At 47.6% G+C, this 15,532-nt stretch overlaps 1 protein-coding gene across 1 annotated transcript in view; it reads right to left on the reverse strand.

Annotated features, from left to right (window-relative positions):
* Window positions 1-15,532, reverse strand: part of znf831 (zinc finger protein 831) — a 116,371-nt gene that overhangs the window by 88,454 nt on the left and 12,385 nt on the right. The gene's annotated exons all lie outside the window — the stretch shown is intronic.

Below are 15,532 nucleotides of genomic sequence, written 5' to 3' on the forward strand. Positions count from 1 at the left end.
AACATAGATAGACAGGTAGAGTATGAAAGGCAGACGAGATTTTAAAAGACAGAGAAAGATTGCAAAAGTGAAAATGTCAACAACAACCCTGACAAAATGAGGAAGTGCAGAGTAGAGTAAAGTGACAGGCTCTGAGGTATGTTTACCTTTAACTGTAGCTACATCCCTCCCATCCATCTCAGTCAACCTCGGCTTACCTTTAACTGTGTAGCTTCATCCCTCCCATCCATCTCAGCCAACCTCGGCCTACCTTTAACTGTGTAGCTACATCCCTCCCATCCATCTCAGCCAACCTCGGCTTACCTTTAACTGTGTAGCTACATCCCTCCCATCCATCTCAGCCAACCTCGGCTTACCTTTAACTGTGTAGCTTCATCCCTCCCATCCATCTCAGCCAACCTCGGCTTACCTTTAACTGTGTAGCTACATCCCTCCCATCCATCTCAGCCAACCTCGGCTTACCTTTAACTGTGTAGCTTCATCCCTCCCATCCATCTCAGTCAACCTCGGCTTACCTTTAACTGTGTAGCTTCATCCCTCCCATCCATCTCAGCCAACCTCGGCTTACCTTTAACTGTGTAGCTTCATCCCTCCCATCCATCTCAGCCAACCTCGGCTTACCTTTAACTGTGTAGCTTCATCCCTCCCATCCATCTCAGTCAACCTCGGCCTACCTTTAACTGTGTAGCTTCATCCCTCCCATCCATCTCAGTCAACCTCGGCTTACCTTTAACTGTGTAGCTTCATCCCTCCCATCCATCTCAGCCAACCTCGGCTTACCTTTAACTGTGTAGCTTCATCCCTCCCATCCATCTCAGCCAACCTCGGCTTACCTTTAACTGTGTAGCTACATCCCTCCCATCCATCTCAGCCAACCTCGGCTTACCTTTAACTGTGTAGCTACATCCCTCCCATCCATCTCAGCCAACCTCGGCTTACCTTTAACTGTAGCCAACTCATTCTACAGTATCTACCTCTACCTCATTCTACAGTATCTACTTTTATATAACTATATCTCTACCTCATTCTACAGTATCTACCTCTACCTCATTCTACAGTAGGTACCTCTATACAACTCTACCTCATTCTACAATATCTACCTCTATATAACTCTACCTCATTCAACAGTATCTACCTCTATATAAAACTCTACCTCCAACTCATTCTACAATATCTACCTCTATATAACTCTACCTCTAACTCATTCTACAGTATCTACCTCTAACTCATTCTACAGTATCTACTTCTATATAACTCTACCTCTACCTCATTCTACAGTATCTACCTGTATATAACTCTACAATGACTCAGTACCTGTCCTGTTCCAGCCTGCTCTACCTCCATAACACATTCTCCCTCTCACTCTCCCTCTCCCTTTCTCGCCCTCTCCCTCTCTACCTCCTTCCTCTCTCTCACACACCCTCTATCCCTCTCTCGCCCTCTCTTGCACTCTCCCTCTCTATCTCTCCTTCCTCCCTCTCTCCATCTCTCCCTCCTCCCTCTCTCCCTCCTCCCTCTCTCCCTCCTCCCTCTCTTGGGGAGGATGTTCTCGTGGTAATAGATGGAGCAGAATGGTGGAATGGTATCAAATACATCAAACACATGGTGTGAGCCGTCCTCCCTTTAGCAGCATCCTGTGGTGTGTCGTCAAGGCTATGAGGAATACCTCTGCTCCATAATGTTATGCCATTCCAGACAAAAAGAACAATAGCTGAAAATGTAAGTTATTAAGCTTGAAGTGACACGCACACACCGTGAACAACGTTGTCCAACGCGTGCAAACCTCCATCTGCCTGGCCGGCTGATGTGTGACTTTGTGGGCAGGAGGCAGTGTGTGTGTGTGTGTGTGTGTGTGTGTGTGTGTGTGTGTGTGTGTGTGTGTGTGTGTGTGTGTGTGTGTGTGTGTGTGTGTGTGTGTGTGTGTGTGTGTGTGTGTGTGTGTGTGTGTGTGTGTGTGTGTGACTGAGTGGGCAGAGCAATCTGCTGCCCCCTCTCTCTCTGATAAACAACAGTTCTCTCTGAAACATCACTATTCCTTTTCACATTGCAGGGAATATGACGGGAGGACACTGCAGAAACAGGGAATATGACGGGAGGACACTGCAGAAACAGGAAATATGACGGGAGGACACTGCAGAAACAGGAAATATGACGGGAGGACACTGCAGAAACAGGAAATATGACGGGAGGACACTGCAGAAACAGGGAATATGACGGGAGGACACTGCAGAAACAGGAAATATGATGGGAGGACACTGCAGAAACAGGGAATATGACGGGAGGACACTGCAGAAACAGGGAATATGACGGGAGGACACTGCAGAAACAGGGAATATGACAGGAGGACACTGCAGAAACAGGAAATATGACGGGAGGACACTGCAGAAACAGGGAATATGACGGGAGGACACTGCAGAAACAGGAAATATGACGGGAGGACACTGCAGAAACAGGGAATATGACGGGAGGACACTGCAGAAACAGGAAATATGACGGGAGGACACTGCAGAAACAGGGAATATGACGGGAGGACACTGCAGAAACAGGAAATATGACGGGAGGACACTGCAGAAACAGGGAATATGACGGGAGGACACTGCAGAAACAGGAAATATGACGGGAGGACACTGCAGAAACAGGGAATATGACGGGAGAACACTGCAGAAACAGGGAATATGACAGGAGGACACTGCAGAAACAGGAAATATGACGGGAGGACACTGCAGAAACAGGGAATATGACGGGAGGACACTGCAGAAACAGGAAATATGATGGGAGGACACTGCAGAAACAGGAAATATGACGGGAGGACACTGCAGAAACAGGGAATATGACAGGAGGACACTGCAGAAACAGGAAATATGACCGGAGGACACTGCAGAAACAGGGAATATGACGGGAGGACACTGCAGAAACAGGGAATATGACGGGAGGACACTGCAGAAACAGGAAATATGACGGGAGGACACTGCAGAAACAGGATATATCTGCATTCTAGAGTAACAGTGACAGCATGTATCTGGGGGGGTCCAACTCGCAGTGTCATAGAGAATGCATCCCCCTCCCCAACGTAAAACGTATTTTGGATCATCCCTTTCCACTGTAAACAAATAGTACACATTCCCCCACAAATAACAATAGCTGTACTTCCCTGTTAAGGAATATTATATGAAGGGGAATGTTGACATCACCACCCGATGCAACGCAGAGCCAAAAGGTTGAGGGTTCGCTGACCTCCAAGGACCACCCTTCCCAAGGGAAAACAAGTATGCTAAAGTAAACTTAAATATACGACAAATTCAAATATGACTGGTACTTTTCTAGTATATCTTAAGTATACTATAAATATACTATCAACACAATTATTAAAAGTGTCCTTTAAATTAATAGTTTCTCAATTTTTAAGTATTCTATATGTTAACTATCATTACACTTAAACACACTCCTTAAAAGTGTATTTCAATTTCATATGCTTTCTTCATAATTTACTATATTCATTCAAATTACACATGGAGTTGTTTTTAAGTTGAAGCATAGAGTTCTGAAGTACTGTCTGAATTCCTTTCTGAATTTCTGTTCAGCAGATTGCAGAAGAAGTTGACAATGATAATGATTGTTTATTCCACATAAGGGAACAGCTGAGGGACATGCTTCCTGAAAGTATACTTTTTCCATGTCTCAAGAAAATTGACTTCAGTATACTTTCAAAAAAGTATATTTAACTTAATTGCAGCTGAAGTTTTGATTGATAATATAATGTACCGGCATCCCTAGCATGCATAGACCAGCTGACTGGTGTGTTTAGGGACATATTCAATCTCTCCCTATCCCAGTCTGCTGTCCCCACCTGCTTCAAGATGGCCACCATTGTTCCTATACCCAAGAATGCAAAGATAACTGAACTAAATGACTACCGCCCCATGGAACTCACTTCTGTCATCATGAAGTATATTTATCACAAACATAGTTAAATATATTAAAATATATGAATGAAGTATGACTTAAGTATATTTAAAAATGTTTTTTTCCCACTTGGATTCCATGTCATTACACTACAATCAGAGGGCTGTAGAAAATGATCAGCTAGGGAGACAACCGATTTTAAAAATGTTGATTCTATGTTTGTAATTATATAAAATATATGCAACTAATTTTCCACAAACAGGTTTCTGTGCCAATGCACCACACACAAACAATAAGCAACACTGTATATTGATTACCAACTTCGGAAACATCAACATCAGAGTCTTGCGTTTTCAACACCACAATCAAATAGACTATCTCAATCTTATGCCATTATGCCAGGGGCGGCAGGATAGCCTAGTGTTTAGAGCGTTCGACTAGTAACCAAAAGGCTTCATGTTCAAATCCCCGAGCTGACAAGGGACAAATCTGTCGTTCTGCCCCTGAATGTATTCTTAACTGACTTGCCTAGTTAAATCAAAATAAAATAAAAAATAAAGAGAAAATACATTCCTCCCTACCCTGTACCCAGTATCAAAGGCTGTACTTGACAATCTCTGAATATCATTAGACTTTTTGATGTTATTAAACTTTTCTCTTTCCATTCCTCAAATGGCCTGCGCACAGTTCGGGTGCTGGAAATATATCAGAGTGGAGTGGAGTGGACAAACATGCCCAGGTAGTATAATCAGATTAAAACATTGTGATTGGTTGAGGCTGGTTATGCCACATATAAAAGGTAAAACATTTCAAAGTAAAATTACTCATAATTAGGCTATATTGAAGCATTATAGTTCTAGGTGAGTGAGGAATAGCCACTTGGATCGGCAATATCTCCTGAATAACTGGGCCTGCTGGGAGCATAATCTCTCCAGAATAACTGGGCCTGCTGGGAGCATAATCTCTCCTGAATAACTGGGCCTGCTGGGAGCATAAGATTTCCTGAATAACTGGGCCTGCTGGGAGCATAATCTCTCTTGAATAACTGGGCCTGCTGGGAGCATAATCTCTCCTGAATAACTGGGCCTGCTGGGAGCATAAGATTTCCTGAATAACTGGGCCTGCTGGGAGCATAATCTCTCCTGAATAACTGGGCCTGCTGGGAGCATAAGATTTCCTGAATAACTGGGCCTGCTGGGAGCATAATCTCTCTTGAATAACTGGGCCTGCTGGGAGCATAATCTCTCCTGAATAACTGGGCCTGCTGGGAGCATAATCTCTCCTGAATAACTGGGCCTGCTGGGAGCATAATCTCTCCTGAATAACTGGGCCTGCTGGGAGCATAAGATTTCCTGAATAACTGGGCCTGCTGGGAGCATAATCTCTCCTGAATAACTGGGCCTGCTGGGAGCATAATCTCTCCTGAATAACTGAGCCTGCTGGGAGCATAATCTCTACTGAATAACTGAGCCTGCTGGGAGCATAAGATTTCCTGAATAACTGGGCCTGCTGGGAGCATAATCTCTCCTGAATAACTGAGCCTGCTGGGAGCATAAGATTTCCTGAATAACTGGGCCTGCTGGGAGCATAATCTCTCCTGAATAACTGGGCCTGCTGGGAGCATAATCTCTCCTGAATAACTGAGCCTGCTGGGAGCATAATCTCTCCTGAATAACTGAGCCTGCTGGGAGCATAAGATTTCCTGAATAACTGGGCCTGCTGGGAGCATAATCTCTCCTGAATAACTGAGCCTGCTGGGAGCATAATCTCTCCTGAATAACTGAGCCTGCTGGGAGCATAAGATTTCCTGAATAACTGGGCCTGCGGGGAGCATAATCTCTCCTGAATAACTGGGCCTGCTGGGAGCATAATCTCTCCTGAATAACTGGGCCTGCTGGGAGCATAATCTCTCCTGAATAACTGGGCCTGCTGGGAGCATAAGATTTCCTGAATAACTGGGCCTGCTGGGAGCATAAGATTTCCTGAATAACTGGCCCTGCTGGGAGCATAAGATTTCCTGAATACCTGGGCCTGCTGGGAGCATAATCTCTCCTGAATAACTGGGCCTGCTGGGAGCATAATCTCTCCTGAATAACTGGGCCTGCTGGGAGCACAAGATTTCCTGAATAACTGGGCCTGCTGGGAGCATAATCTCTCCTGAATAACTGGGCCTTCTGGGAGCATAATCTCTCCTGAATAACTGGGCCTGCTGGGAGCATTATCTCGCCTGAATAACTGGGCCTGCTGGGAGCATAATCTCCCCTGAATAACTGGGCCTGCTGGGAGCATAAGATTTCCTGAATAACTGGGCCTGCTGGGAGCATAAGATTTCCTGAATAACTGGGCCTGCTGGGAGCATAAGCTTTCCTGAACAACTGGGCCTGCTGGGAGCATAATCTCTCCTGAATAACTGGGCCTGCTGGGAGCATAATCTCTAATGAATAACTGGGCCTGCTGGGAGCATAAGATTTCCTGAATAACTGGGCCTGCTGGGAGCATAAGATTTCCTGAATAACTGGGCCTGCTGGGAGCATAATCTCTCCTGAATAACTGGGCCTGCTGGGAGCATAATCTCTCCTGAATAACAGGGCCTACTGGGAGCATAATCTCTCCTGAATAACTGGGCCTGCTGGGAGCATAATCTCTCCTGAATAACTGAGCCTGCTGGGAGCATAATCTCTCCTGAATAACTGGGCCTGCTGGGAGCATAAGATTTCCTGAATAACTGGGCCTGCTGGGAGCATAATCTCTCCTGAATAACTGGGCCTGCTGGGAGCATAATCTCTCCTGAATAACTGGGCCTGCTGGGAGCATAAGATTTCCTGAATAACTGGGCCTGCTGGGAGCATAAGATTTCCTGAATAACTGGCCCTGCTGGGAGCATAAGATTTCATGAATACCTGGGCCTGCTGGGAGCATAATCTCTCCTGAATAACTGGGCCTGCTGGGAGCATAATCTCTCCTGAATAACTGGGCCTGCTGGGAGCACAAGATTTCCTGAATAACTGGGCCTGCTGGGAGCATAATCTCTCCTGAATAACTGGGCCTTCTGGGAGCATAATCTCTCCTGAATAACTGGGCCTGCTGGGAGCATTATCTCGCCTGAATAACTGGGCCTGCTGGGAGCATAATCTCCCCTGAATAACTGGGCCTGCTGGGAGCATAAGATTTCCTGAATAACTGGGCCTGCTGGGAGCATAAGATTTCCTGAATAACTGGGCCTGCTGGGAGCATAAGCTTTCCTGAACAACTGGGCCTGCTGGGAGCATAATCTCTCCTGAATAACTGGGCCTGCTGGGAGCATAATCTCTCATGAATAACTGGGCCTGCTGGGAGCATAAGATTTCCTGAATAACTGGGCCTGCTGGGAGCATAAGATTTCCTGAATAACTGGGCCTGCTGGGAGCATAATCTCTCCTGAATAACTGGGCCTGCTGGGAGCATAATCTCTCCTGAATAACAGGGCCTACTGGGAGCATAATCTCTCCTGAATAACTGGGCCTGCTGGGAGCATAATCTCTCCTGAATAACTGAGCCTGCTGGGAGCATAATCTCTCCTGAATAACTGGGCCTGCTGGGAGCATAAGATTTCCTGAATAACTGGGCCTGCTGGGAGCATAGGATTTCCTGAATAACTGGGCCTGCTGGGAGCATAAGCTTTCCTGAATAACTGGGCCTGCTGGGAGCATAATCTCTCCTGAATAACTGGGCCTGCTGGGAGCATAATCTCTCCTGAATAACTGGGCCTGCTGGGAGCATAAGAATTCCTGAATAACTGGGCCTGCTGGAAGAATAATCTCTCCTGAATGACTGGGCCTGCTGGGAGCATAATCTCTCCTGAATAACTGGGCCTGCTGGGAGCATAATCTCGCCTGAATAACTGGGCCTGCTGGGAGCATAATCTCGCCTGAATAACTGGGCCTGCTGGGAGCATAATCTTTCCTAAATAACTGGGCCTGCTGGGAGCATAAGCTTTCCTGAATAACTGGGCCTGCTGGGAGCATAATCTTTCCTAAATAACTGGGCCTGCTGGGAGCATACGCTTTCCTGAATAACTGGGCCTGTTGGCAGCATAAGCTTTCCTGAATAACTGGGCCTGCTGGGAGCATAATCTTTCCTAAATAACTGGGATTGCTGGGAGCATAAGCTTTCCTGAATAACTGGGCCTACTGGGAGCATAAGCTTTCCTGAATAACTGGGCCTGCTGGGAGCATATGATTTCCTGAATAACTGGCCCTGCTGGGAGCGTAATCTCTCCTGCATAACTGGGCCTGCTGGGAGCATAATCTTTCCTGAATAACTGGGCCTGTTGGGAGCATAATCTTTCCTAAATAACTGGGCCTGCTGGGAGCATAAGCAATCCTGAATAACTGGTCCTGCTGGAAGCATAAGATTTCCTGAATAACTGGGCCTGCTGGGAGCATAAGATTTACTGAATAACTGGGCCTGCTGGGAGCATAAGATTTCCTGAATAACTGGGCCTGCTGGAAGCATAATCTCTCCTGAATAACTGGGCCTGCTGGGAGCATAATCTCTCCTGAATAACTGGGCCTGCTAGGAGCATAATCTTTCCTGAATTACTGGGCCTGCAGGAAGCATAATCTTTCCTAAATAACTGGGCCTGCTGGGAGCATAAGCTATCCTGAATAACTGGGCCTGCTGGGAGCATAAGCTTTCCTGAATAACTGGGCCTGCTGGGAGCATAAGCTTTCCTGAATAACTAGGCCTGCTGGGAGCATAAGCTTTCCTGAATAACTGGGCCTGCTGGGAGCATAAGCTTTACTGAATAACTGGGCCTGCTGGGAGAATAGTTTCCTGAATAACTGGGCCTGCTGGGAGCATAAGCTTTCCTGAATTACTGGGCCTGCTGGGAGCATAAGCTTTCCTTAATAACTGGGCCTGCTGGGAGCATAAGCTTTCCTAAATAACTGGGCCTGCTGGGAGCATAAGATTTCCTTAATAACTTGGCGTGCTGGGAGCATAATCTTTCCTGAATAACTGGCCTGCTGGGAGCATAAGCTTTCCTTAATAACTGGGCCTGATGGGAGCATAAGCTTTCCTGAATAATTGGGCCTGCTGGGAGCATAATCTTTCCAAAATAACTGGGCCTGCTGGGAGCATAATCTTTCCTGAATAACTGAATAGCTGGGCCTGCTGGGAGCATAAGCTTTCCTGAATAACTGGGCCTGGTGGGAGCATAATCTTTCCTAAATAACTGGGCCTGCTGGGAGCATAAGCTTTCTTGAATAACTGGGCCTGCTGGGAGCATAAGATTTCCTGAATAACTGGGCCTGCTGGGAGCATAAGATTTCCTGAATAACTGGGCCTGCTGGAAGCATAATCTCTCTTGAATAACTGGGCCTGCTGGGAGCATAAGATTTCCTGAATAACTGGCCCTGCTGGGAGCATAATCTCTCCTGAATAACTGGGCCTGCTGGGAGCATAATCTTTCCTGAATTACTGGGCCTACAGGAAGCATAATCTTTCCTAAATAACTGGGCCTGCTGGGAGCATAAGCTTTCCTGAATAACTAGGCCTGCTGGGAGCATAAGCTCTCCTGAATAACTGGGCCTGCTGGGAGCATAAGCTTTCCTGAATAACTGGGCCTGCTGGGAGAATAAGTTTCCTGAATACCTGGGCCTGCTGGGAGCATAATCTTTCCTAAATAACTGGGCCTGCTGGGAGCATAAGCTTTCTTGAATAACTGGGCCTGCTGGGAGCATAAGATTTCCTGAATAACTGGGCCTGCTGGGAGCATAAGATTTCCTGAATAACTGGGCCTGCTGGAAGCATAATCTCTCTTGAATAACTGGGCCTGCTGGGAGCATAAGATTTCCTGAATAACTGGCCCTGCTGGGAGCATAATCTCTCCTGAATAACTGGGCCTGCTGGGAGCATAATCTTTCCTGAATTACTGGGCCTACAGGAAGCATAATCTTTCCTAAATAACTGGGCCTGCTGGGAGCATAAGCTTTCCTGAATAACTAGGCCTGCTGGGAGCATAAGCTCTCCTGAATAACTGGGCCTGCTGGGAGCATAAGCTTTCCTGAATAACTGGGCCTGCTGGGAGAATAAGTTTCCTGAATACCTGGGCCTGCTGGGAGCATAAGCTTTCCTAAATAACTGGGCCTGCTGGGAGCATAAGATTTCCTTAATAACTGGGCGTGCTGGGAGCATAATCTTTCCTGAATAACTGGCCTGCTGGGATCATAAGCTTTCCTGAATAACTGGCCTGCTGGGATCATAAGCTTTCCTTAATAACTGGGCCTGATGGGAGCAGAATCTTTCCTGAATAACTGGGCCTGCTGGGAGCATAAGCTTTCCTGAATAACTGGGCCTGTTGGCAGCATAAGCTTTCCTGAATTACTGGTCCTGCTGGGAGCATAAGCTTTCCTGAATAACTGGTCCTACTGGGAGCATAAGCTTTCCCGAATAACTGGGCCTGCTGGGAGCATAAGATTTCCTGAATAACTGGGCCTGCTGGGAGCATAAGCTTTCCTGAATAACTGGGCCTGCAAGGAGCATAAGCTTTCCTTAATAACTGGGCCTGCTGGGAGCATAAGCTTTCCTGAATAACTGGGCCTGCTGGGAGCATAAGATTTCCTTAATAACTGGGCCTGCTGGGAGCATAAGCTTTCCTAAATAACTGGGCCTGCTGGGACCTACAGTTGAAGTGGGAAGTTTACGTACACTTAGGTTGGAGTCATTAAAACTAGTTTTTCAACCACTCCACTTCAACCACTCCATGGCTTTAGAAGCTTCTGATAGGCTAATTGACATAATTTGAGTCAATTGGAGGTGTACCTGTGGATGTATTTCAAGGCCTACTTTCAAACTCAGTGCCCCGTTGCTTGACATTATGGAAAAATCAAAAGAAATCAGCCAAGACTTCAGGAAAAAAAAACGTTTGACCCAAGTTAAACAATTTAAAGGCAATGCTACCAAATACTAATTGAGTGTATGTAAACTTCTGAACCACTGGGAATGTGATGAAATAAATAAAAGCTGAAATAAATCATTCTCTATACTATTCTGACATTTCACAGTCTTAAAATGAAGTGGTGATCCTAACTGACCTAAGACAGGGAATTTTTACTAGGATTAAATGTCAGGAATTGTGAAAAACTGAGTTTAAATGTAAACTCCGACTGTGTGGCCATTTTATTATAGGAGGACTTGAGAGCATGATGATCCTCAACAGGCAGCACATCTCAATATTAGAAGATAAAATACAGCCAGACTGGCCTTCTTCTGTGTCTTTCTAAACCTTATAAAATACTGCTGATCCAAATGGAATGGAATGAAACGTTCAACATTGTTGAATAGATCATTATTCAAATTACTGCAGCTTCATGCAGTTTACAGCCTCGATTAGGATTTTATACTCACATGAAAACAGTGCTATCTGCTGTCTATCACCTGACCTCTCCACTTCCTATCACCTGACCTCTCCACTGTCTATCACCTGACCATCACCTGACCTCTCCACTGCCTGTCACCTGACCTCTCCCCTGCCTAACACCTGACCTCTCCCCTGTCTATCACCTGACTTCTCCCCTGTCTATCACCTGACCTCTCCCCTGTCCATCACCTGACCTCTCCACTGCCTAAAACCTGACCTCTCCCCTGTCTATCACCTGATCTCTCCACTGCCTATCACCTGACCATCCCTTGACCTCTCCACTGCCTAAAACCTGACCTCTCCACTGCCTAAAACCTGACCTCTCCCCTGTCTATCACCTGACCTCTCCACTGCCTATCACCTGACCATCCCTTGACCTCTCCACTGCCTAAAACCTGACCTCTCCACTGCCTAAAACCTGACCTCTCCCCTGTCCATCACCTGACCTCTCCACTGCCTAAAACCTGACCTCTCCCCTGTCTATCACCTGACCTCTATGCTGCCTATCACCTGACCTCTATGCTGCCTATCACCTGACCTCCATGCTGCCTATCACCTGACCTCCATGCTGCCTATCACCTGACCTCCATGCTGCCTATCACCTGACCTCTATGCTGCCTATCACCTGACCATCCCCTGATCTCTCCCCTGTCTATCACCTGACCTCTCCACTGCCTATCACCTGACCTCTATGCTGCCTATCACCTGCCTATCACCTGACCTCTCCACTGCCTATCCCCTGACCTCTCCACTGTCTATCCCCTGACCTCTCCCCTGCCTATCACCTGACCTCTCCACTGCCTATCACCTGACCTCTCCACTGCCTATCACCTGACCTCTCCACTGCCTATCACCTGACCTCTCCCCTGTCCATCACCTGACCTCTCCACTGCCTAAAACCTGACCTCTCCCCTGTCCATCACCTGAAATCTCCACTGCCTAAAACCTGACTTCTCCCCTGCCTATCACCTGACCATCACCTGATCTCTCCGCTGTCTATCACCTGACCTCTATGCTGCCTATCACCTGACCTCTATGCTGCCTATCACATGACCTCTATGCTGCCTATCACCTGACCTCTATGCTGCCTATCACCTGACCTCTCCGCTGCCCATCACCTGACCATCACCTGACCTCTCCCTTGTCTATCGCCTGATCTCTCCATTGTCTATCACCTGATCTCTCCACTGTCTATCACCTGATCTCTCCACTGCCTATCACCTGAGCTCTCCACTGCCTATCACCTGAGCTCTCCACTGCCTATTACCTGATCTCTCCACTGTCTATCACCTGACCTCTCCACTGCCTATCACCTGACCTCTCCACTGCCTATCACCTGACCTCTCCACTGCCTATCACCTGACCTCTCCACTGTCTATCACCTGACCTCTCCACTGCCTATCACCTGACCATCACCTGACCTCTCCCTTGTCTATCACCTGATCTCTCCACTTCCTATCACCTGACCTCTCCACTGTCTATCACCTGATCTCTCCGCTGCCTATCACCTGACCTCTCCACTGCCTATCACCTGCCTATCATCTGACCTCTCCACTGCCTATCATCTGACCTTTCTGCTGCCTATAAATAACCAAACATAAAAAACAATGCGAAAAACAAACAAAATAGTAACTAATTTTGTACATAATGTTTCTGCTACTGTCTCTTATGACCGAAAGGAGCTTCTGGACATCAGAACAGCGATTACTCACCTCGAATTGGACAAATAATTGTTCTTTAATGAGTCGGACAAGAATGATTTACTCCATACAGGCCCTCATCCACGTCATTTGCTGGAGAAAGAAACAGATTTCGCAGAAAGAGATCAGGGTGCCTTGTGAGGGAGCATCAGGCGACGAGGCTAATCAGGCTAATCTGCCTTTGCCATATGTACTGTTAGCCAACGTTCAATCACTGGAAACAAATGGGACAAACTGAAAGCACGTATAGCCTACCAATGGGATATTAAAAGCTGTCGGCTGGCGGGTTATACACTATCAGCAGGATAGAACATCAGCCTCTGGTAAGACACGGGGTAGTGGCCTATTTATATTTGTAAAAACAGCTGGTGTACGATATCACTTAAACCACACTCAATGAGCTGTAAATGGTCATAAACAAACAGGAAAATGCTCATTCAGAGCCGGCGCTCCGAGTGGCCGGGGACTTTAATGCAGGGAAGCTTTAATCAGTTTTACCTCATTTCTATCAGCGTTCTATCGAGTTCCTAGGAAACTATGCAGTATTTGTTTTTTATGTACTATTTCTTACATTGTTACCCCAGGAAATCTGAAGTCTTATTACATACAGCCGGAAGGAACTATTGGATAAGAGCAACGTCCAATAGTTCACCACCCAGGACAATGGATCCTCTGTTCGGACCACCAACCAGGACAATAGATCCTCTGTTCGGACCACCACCCAGGACAATAGATCCTCTGTTCGGACCACCACCCAGGACAATAGATCCTCTGTTCGGAACACCACCCAGGACAATGGATCCTCTGTTCGGACCACCAACCAGGACAATAGATCCTCTGTTCGGACCACCACCCAGGACAATAGATCCTCTGTTCGGACCACCACCCAGGACAATAGATCCTATGTTCGGACCACCACACAGGACAATGGATCCTCTGTTCGGACCACCACCCAGGACAATGGATCCTCTGTTCGGACCACCACCCAGGACAATAGATCCTCTGTTCGGAACACCACCCAGGACAATAGATCCTCTGTTCGGACCACCACCCAGGACAATAGATCCTCTGTTCGGACCACCACCCAGGACAATAGATCCTCTGTTCGGACCACCACCCAGGACATTAGATCCTCTGTTCGGACCACCACCCAGGACAATAGATCCTCTGTTCGGACCACCACCCAGGACAATAGATCCTCTGTTCGGACCACCACCCAGGACAATAGATCCTCTGTTCGGACCACCACCCAGGACAATAGATCCTCTGTTCGGACCACCACCCAGGACAATAGATCCTCTGTTCGGACCACCACCCAGGACAATAGATCCTCTGTTCGGACCACCACCCAGGACATTAGATCCTCTGTTCGGACCACCACCCAGGACATTAGATCCTCTGTTCGGACCACCACCCAGGACAATAGATCCTCTGTTCGGACCACCACCCAGGACAATGGATCGGACCACCACCCAGGACAATAGATCCTCTGTTCGGACCACCACCCAGGACAATAGATCCTCTGTTCGGACCACCACCCAGGACAATAGATCCTCTGTTCGGACCACCACCCAGGACAGATCAGGACAATAGATCCTCTGTTCGGACCACCACCCAGGACAATAGATCCTCTGTTCGGACCACCACCCAGGACAATAGATCCTCTGTTCGGACCACCACCCAGGACAATAGATCCTCTGTTAGGACCATAGATCCTCTGTTCGGACCACCACCCAGGACAATAGATCCTCTGTTCGGACCACCACCCAGGACAATAGATCCTCTGTTCGGACCACCACCCAGGACATAGATCGGACCACCACCCAGGACAATAGATCCTGTTCGGACCACCACCCAGGACAATAGATCCTCTGTTCGACCACCACCCAGGACAATAGATCCTCTGTTCGGACCACCACCCAGGACAATAGATCCTCTGTTCGGACCACCACCCAGGACAATAGATCCTCTGTTCGGACCACCACCCAGGACAATAGATCCTCTGTTCGGACCACCACCCACCATCCTCAGGACAATAGATCCTCTGTTCGGACCACCACCCAGGACAATAGATCCTCTGTTCGGACCACCACCCAGGACAATAGATCCTCTGTTCGGACCACCACCCAGGACAATAGATCCTCTGTTCGGACCACCACCCAGGACAATGGATCCTCTGTTCGGACCACCACCCAGGACAATAGATCCTCTGTTCGGACCACCACCCAGGACAATGGATCCTCTGTTCGGAACACCACCCAGGACAATGGATCCTCTGTTCGGACCACCTCCCAGGACAATAGATCCTCTGTTCGGACCACCACCCAGGACAATAGATCCTCTGTTAGACCACCACCCAGGACAATAGATCCTCTGTTCGGACCACCACCCAGGACAATAGATCCTCTGTTCGGACCACCACCCAGGACAATAGATCCTCTGTTCGGACCACCACCCAGGACAATAGATCCTCTGTTCGGACCACCACCCAGGACAAGGACACCACCACCCAGGACAATGGATCCTC

The sequence above is a fragment of the Oncorhynchus masou genome, chromosome 5 (assembly GCF_036934945.1).
Source record: "Oncorhynchus masou masou isolate Uvic2021 chromosome 5, UVic_Omas_1.1, whole genome shotgun sequence".
In the NCBI taxonomy this organism is placed as follows: Eukaryota; Metazoa; Chordata; class Actinopteri; order Salmoniformes; family Salmonidae; genus Oncorhynchus; species Oncorhynchus masou.